Source organism: Erythrolamprus reginae, chromosome 2, assembly GCF_031021105.1.
Source record: "Erythrolamprus reginae isolate rEryReg1 chromosome 2, rEryReg1.hap1, whole genome shotgun sequence".
NCBI lineage: Eukaryota > Metazoa > Chordata > Lepidosauria > Squamata > Dipsadidae > Erythrolamprus > Erythrolamprus reginae.
Window position 1 is genome coordinate 67090354 of NC_091951.1, and position 6672 is coordinate 67097025.

The following is a 6672-nucleotide window of genomic DNA, read 5'->3' on the forward strand; positions in this document are numbered from 1 at the left end:
ATATGGCTCCGTGTGTCACCTGTGGCACCCATGCCATAGGTTCACCATCACTGGACTAGTTACTTGTTACATCGGATTTTGTCTGATTAGAGCATTCTAAAGGCACAAAAGAGAAATGAGGCCATAGCTAACTGACACTTTGAATACCTAGCCCTGCTATGAATGAATTTCTCTTTTTACAAACACACACACACACACACGCATATATGTTTTAGGGGTGGTTTCTAACTTACTTCGCTGCTGGTTTGCTTCCTCTCACACCATGTGGACATGCCATGCATGCACAGTGGCAAAAAATCCTCTTTTTTTTTTTTTTTTTTTAAAAGGCAAAAACAAAATGGCGACAACATATACAGCTCCGGAAACTCAACTTCTGCACATGCTTAGAAGAAATTAAAACAAATATTTTTTAAACAAAATAAATTTCAAAAAAATTTCAAAAACAAGATGGCGGCACTTACAAAGCAGCATCAACCGAACCTGTTCCGTGACATCATTGTGACATCACCAGCAGGTCGCTAACAGTTCAGGCAAAGCAATCCAAATTGAGAGGAACCCACTTCTGGTATGTATAGAGAGATGGGGGAGGAAGAAGGCGAGGGAGGAGAGTCAGACTAAGAGAACAGTGTGCTAGAAGCATTTCAAACAATGAGAAACAATAAATCAGGACAGGCTTATAAAACTTGCTGACTTTTTCCTTGAAAAATAGGTTTTCAGAGTAAGTCAAAAGGCAGGTAGGATGAACAAACCTTTTGACTTTTTTAGGTAGGATGGTTGAGATGGTGGTTGGACTATATACTGTACATTCAGTTCCATTTATGTAAAGCTGATGTGAAAGGTCATTCAGCAGCATGCGGTGAAGTCAGAGGTGGGTTCCTACTGTTTTGGACTGGGACTATAGAACCGTTAGTAACTTGGCAGCCTGGGTAGCTGGAACCAGCAGTGACCCAGGCCTGCCGAGCCCCTGGGCAGTTCTCTCTCGGCAGCACCATAGGCACTGCCATCTTGTTTTTTTGCTTCTGCTCATGCACAGCTTTTTTTATGATGCGCAACACATTCCATTATCAATATCCGGAACCCACCTCAGATATGGCTCCATGTGCCACCTATGGCACGGGTGCCATAGGTTTGCCATCACTGTTCTTGGTGAGTGCTCAGTGCTGGTAATCACCTTTGCCATCCTATATGTCCATGACTGCCTTCTTAAACTGAATCTGCCTGTGGAGTAAGATTTGGAAGAGATGGCTGGCTGAGAGTACCACAACCAAGGGAATGCCTTCTTCAGCGATCCCAGGCTTAAGACTTCTCAGTGCTCATCCTTCTCCTTTGGACAGCATGTCCTAGAAGCTGAGAGACCATGACTTCTAGTCCCATCCTAGGTACAAATTCAATTATTTCCTGGCAGCCCTGGGAAGAAGATAGTGGCAATCCAGTTCCAAAATGTTGCCAAGAAAACTCCATGGATTATTCAAGCAGTCACTACAAGTAAACACTGATTCAAATATGGCAGGTTATATAACTGTATTCATTATTTTTGTTATTAATCTTAGAAACATAGAAGACTGATGGCAGAAAAAGACCTCATGGTCCATCTAGTCTGCCCTTATACTGTACTATTTCCTGTATTTTATCTTAGGGTGGATATATGTTTAGCCCAGGCATGTTGAAATTCAGTTACTGTGGATTTACCAACCATATCTGCTGGAAGTTTGTTCCAAGCATCTAATAGTCTTTCAGTAAAATAATATTTTCTCATGTTGCTTCTGATCTTTCCCCCAACTAACCTCATAATGAATAATGAATCTGCTACAATGATAAAGCTGCTTATTTATTTCCTATTTCCCTCTGGAAATTAAGGGGCGTTTAAGTTACAGTAATAAATCTTGATAGGAACATTTTTTGTTAACATTTAGATTTTTCTGGTATATATATATAAACTGCTCAAAAAAATAAAGGGAACATTTAAACAACACATTATAACTCCAACTAAATCAAACTTCTGTGAAATCAAACTGTCCACTTAGGAAGCAACACTGATTGACAATCAGTTTCACATGTTGTCAGCACATTCAACTTTGTACAGAACAAAGTATTCAATGAGAATATTTCATTCATTCAGATCTAGGATGTGCTCTTTCAGTGTTCCCTTTATTTTTTTGAGCAGAGTATATAAACGTTATTCCTCTCAAATATTTTACATCCCAATTACATCCCAATTATGTATCTCAATGGTAGCATGTAGAAGGAGAGCAGGCTTAGCTGGAAGGCAGACTTAAACAAGTCATTAGTTTGAAGTCATTGTATTGCCACAAGAGACCTAACTCCAACCCCCCCCCCCCCAAAAAAAATTATATTGACTCTTATCTGATGCTAATTTAGATTTGACTGTTGGTTGTTGTGTGATTCTTGTGTGGCAAATATTAACACTTCTTTGCTTTGAACTCGAAAATGCTCTGAGTATTTACACTGGGCATATCCAGTATGAATGATTCTCCAGTAGCCTTGCAAAGCATTTTTAAAGTTTTATTCTGAAAATTCCCATCTAAGCAGTATATCATGCTTGTAATAGTAAAAGCTTCATCTGCCATCTGTCACTTCCGATTTGTATTTTTAAATAGATATGTTGTTTAAATTACGGGTACTATGTTTTCAGGAAATACCTTGCTCATATATGTTCCTTTATTGTTGTTAGCTGTGAAGTCATGTCCGACCCATCGTGACCCTATGGACAATGTTCCTCCAGGTCTCTCTGTACTCTACCATCCCCAGGGCCCATTTGAGCTCAGAACAACTGCTTCAGCGACTCCATCCAGCCACCTCATTCTCCATTGACTCTGGAAGGAGAGTCCATCATGGGTTGTTAACCAATCCTATTGGTAGAGACTAAGTTAATTTAAATAAATAATTAACTGGCACCGCCCCCTTAGCAGCCCCCATGAGCCAGTTTTAAAAACTCAGTCTAAGTGTAGAGACGTTTGAGTTTTTTCTCCTGAGTTACCTCATGTTGTGACATATCTGGTTTAATTAAAATTGATTAAATTTGTTTAGATTATTTAATTAATTATTTAATTAATTATTTTTAAAAAATTGTTTTTGACAGTTTTAATGTTTTTTCTTATGTTTCTACAGGTGACTTCAAAGGTTCCTGTAAGGGGTCTCTGCCCTCCGTGGGCACTCCCCCACCGTTTTTTCTCCTCGGGGGCCCCTTCCCTCAGCGGGTACCACCCCAAGCGAGGAGCGTCACAGCCTGGGGTCCCTGACCTCCGAGGTCAGACCCGGCTGCGAGCCGAAGGTGGGGGGGTCCGTCCCCCCCACTGGGAGGCTTGGGGGAAGTTCCGATTCCCCAGAAACTGCGCCTTTGAAAAGCTGGCTGGGCGCCAGCGCCTCTCAGCTGTTCGGCGGCTCGAAAAAAAGCCGCCGCCGAAGCCGCCGCCGCCGCCGCTTCCAGGATCGCCGATTCGGCGAAAAGTGAAAAGAAGCTGTTTGAAGTGCGGGGCTGGCTGGAAAGAGGCTGATGTCCCTGGGGGGGATTGCCCCCCCCCATAAGGGTGAGGCGAGGAGCCAGCAGCACTAAAAGTGCAAGTGACTTTAGAAGTGGCTCTCGCGCCCGCCATTTTGTGGCCAAGGCGGGAAAAAGGTTGCTCTCCGCTCCGTTGCTGGGCGCGAACAACAGGAGCTGGGCTATTCTGCGCATGCGCAAGGCCCAGGGGTGTCGGATCGCCATTTTGTGCTCGTTTTTTGGTGAAGAAAGCTGTCAGCAATTTCTAATCTGTGAGTACAATGGAAGATCAATCACTTCCAGTGAAGCTGCCCTCTCCCAGCACGGCTCCCAAGGCCAAAGCTAGGTCCAAAGATAAGGCCAAGGCCCAGCACTCCTCTTCCTCACTTAAGGAGGCTGAAAAGCGGATTCAGGCCTTGGAAAAGAGGTTGGAGGCGGCCCTTCACACCCCCTTGACCATCTCTCCTCTGTCTGCGCAGTATTTGCCCCTGGCCAGGGACACTTCTACTGTTAATCCCACTGTAAGACCAGCAGAGGTGATGTCAGACCACGATTGGTCTCCAGACAGACAGATGCCAATTATGCCTCAGGTGCTCCCTTCTCCTGGTCCTATCCAGCCTAGGCCAGGGTCAGCAAGTCAGTCTCTAAGGAGCGGCCAGGGACCCTCAGCCACCTTCACGCCAACAGCAGCGAGGCTTCGTGGTCCACCTGAGCCTTGGTCTTCTACAGGGATTAGGCCTCAACCAGATACTTGGCCTCAGATGTCCCCTTCAGTTCAGGATTTAATTAATAATGCCTACACTCAGGGGATGGCGGCGGGGGTGCAACAAGTTATGCAGCAGCCTCGCCAGGTGCAATCAAAAAACCTGTGGTGCGCACCGCCCCCCTCAGGCTTGGGGTCTTGGGCTGAGGAGGCCAGCCCGTCAGAGGAAATTGAAAAAGACTATGAGCTCTCTGATGATGAGACACCACCAGAACAGCCTGTGGCTGCTGGGCTCTTTAAGGCCTCAACTTTCAGGGTATTGCTTCATAAAGCAAAACAGACTGTCGACTTGCCAGGCCCTGAAAAAGCAGCAGACCCCACAGATGGGACAAAACCAGCTACAGTCCTCTTCAAAGAACCCCAGCCTGAGTCAGAGCACATCCCATCCTCTGATATCATCCTGCAAAGTGTCAAAAGACCCTGGCAACATCCAGCTGCCGCTCAGGGCCCCTCTGCAGTAGAGAGAAGATTCTACACATGTGATGAGGAGGTAGAAAAATTATTGGAATTCCCTCCTATAGACCAGCCTGTCATGCAGCTGATTTCTAAGTCTTTAGTGCCCTCTGAGACAGGCGATAGCCTAAAGCCTGAGGACAGAAAGGCAGAGGTGTTGATCCGAAAAACCCACCAGATGGCGAGCTGGGGATTTCGAGCAGCGGCGGCTGCTTCCTTTTTCACCCGAGCATCTATCGTCTGGCTGCAGGAGATGCAGGCCAGACTTGGACCGGATGAGGGTCGCTTGCGACAGGATCTTGGGAAGCTGTTGGCAGCAGCGGAGTTTTCAGCAGACGCCACTCTGCATGCTGCCAAGTTTTCGGCCAGGAGTATGGCAGCAACACTATCATCAAGGCGCCTACTCTGGCTGCGAAGCTGGCCAGCGGACCTCAAGTCCAAATGGAACCTGGCCTCGGCTCCTTTTCAAGGGGAAAAGCTTTTTGGGGAGGCGTTAGATCCAGTCCTTGTGGAAGACAAGGATAAAAGAAAGTCCCTCCCCAGAGCCTACCGGCGCCAAGAGCGTCGCTATACTCCCTACCAGCGCAGGCCGTCCTTTCGGTGGGACTCTTCTGCTCCAGCGGGTCAGAATGCAAGACCCTACTCTCAGGCCCCATATAACTCCAACACGTTCCGGGGAGATAGAGCGCCCTTCCAGGATCGCCAAAGAGGGTATCAACAGTCGAGACGTCCCTTTCGTGGCAGCCAGAGGGGCTTCAAGCGCTCTAAGTGACTCTCTTCAACAACCCCTGGGAGGAAAACTTCGGTTTTTCGAAGCCGCCTGGCAGACTACATCCTCCGACAGGTGGGCGTTAGCAACTGTCTCCCAGGGCTTGCGCTTGGAGTTCCTGCAGCCCCCACCTTACCGTTATGTGCAGTGCCCAGTTCAGCGGGACCCTCTGAAGAGGTCTCAGCTTCTGCAAGAGGTTGCCCATCTGTTGGAGATCCGGGCAATAGAGGAGGTGCCCAGGCACGAGATAGGTACCGGCTTTTATTCAAAGGTCTTCCTTGTGCCAAAGTCATCGGGAGGGGTTCGCATGATCCTCAATTTAAAGCACCTCAATACTTACATCAAATATCGGCGATTCCGGATGCATTCCCTTCAAACCATCTTGGCCGCAATTCGAATGCAGGATCTATTAACATCCATAGACTTAAAAGAGGCCTACCTGCATGTGCCCATCCTACAGTCTCATCGGAGATTTCTCCGGTTCGCCCTGGGAGGCTCTCACTATCAGTACAGGGCAATGCCGTTCGGCCTGTCTTCGGCCCCTCGCACCTTTACAAAGTTGCTCGACGTTCTGACGGCGGAGATCAGATCCCTGGGTATTCGTGTTCTGGCATACCTGGACGATCTCATTATCCTGTCCAGTTCCTCCCAGAGGGCGCGGGCAGATTTGGCAGTTACCAGACTCACGTTGGAATCCCATGGGTTCACGATCAACGAGAAAAAAAGTCATCTTCTTCCGACAGCCAGGCTGTTGCACCTGGGTTCCATGATAGACACCTCCACAGGGACTGTGACTTTGTCTCCAGAAAGGACAATTGATTTCGCATCTTCGGCAGCAACAACGGGTGTCTCTCGCATTCCTTTCCAAGCTCCTGGGCACCCTTGTTTCAACTATCGGCATTGTACCTTGGGCCCGTCATCATCTCAGGGCCCTTCAATGGTTTCTTCTACCTTGGCAAAAGGCCAAACTGAGTCACTCTCAAAAATCAGTTCAACTTCCTTCCTCGGTCAAGGCATCGTTGGGCTGGTGGACTTCCCCTGCATTGGACAGCGGAACCCTCTTCTGCAACCGGGACCGCTTAATCCTCACAACGGATGCCAGTCTGTCCGGTTGGGGGGCCCACATGGGGCTTCACATGGCCCAGGGCCTTTGGTCTCCGGAAGATCTGAGCCCAATCAACATCAACT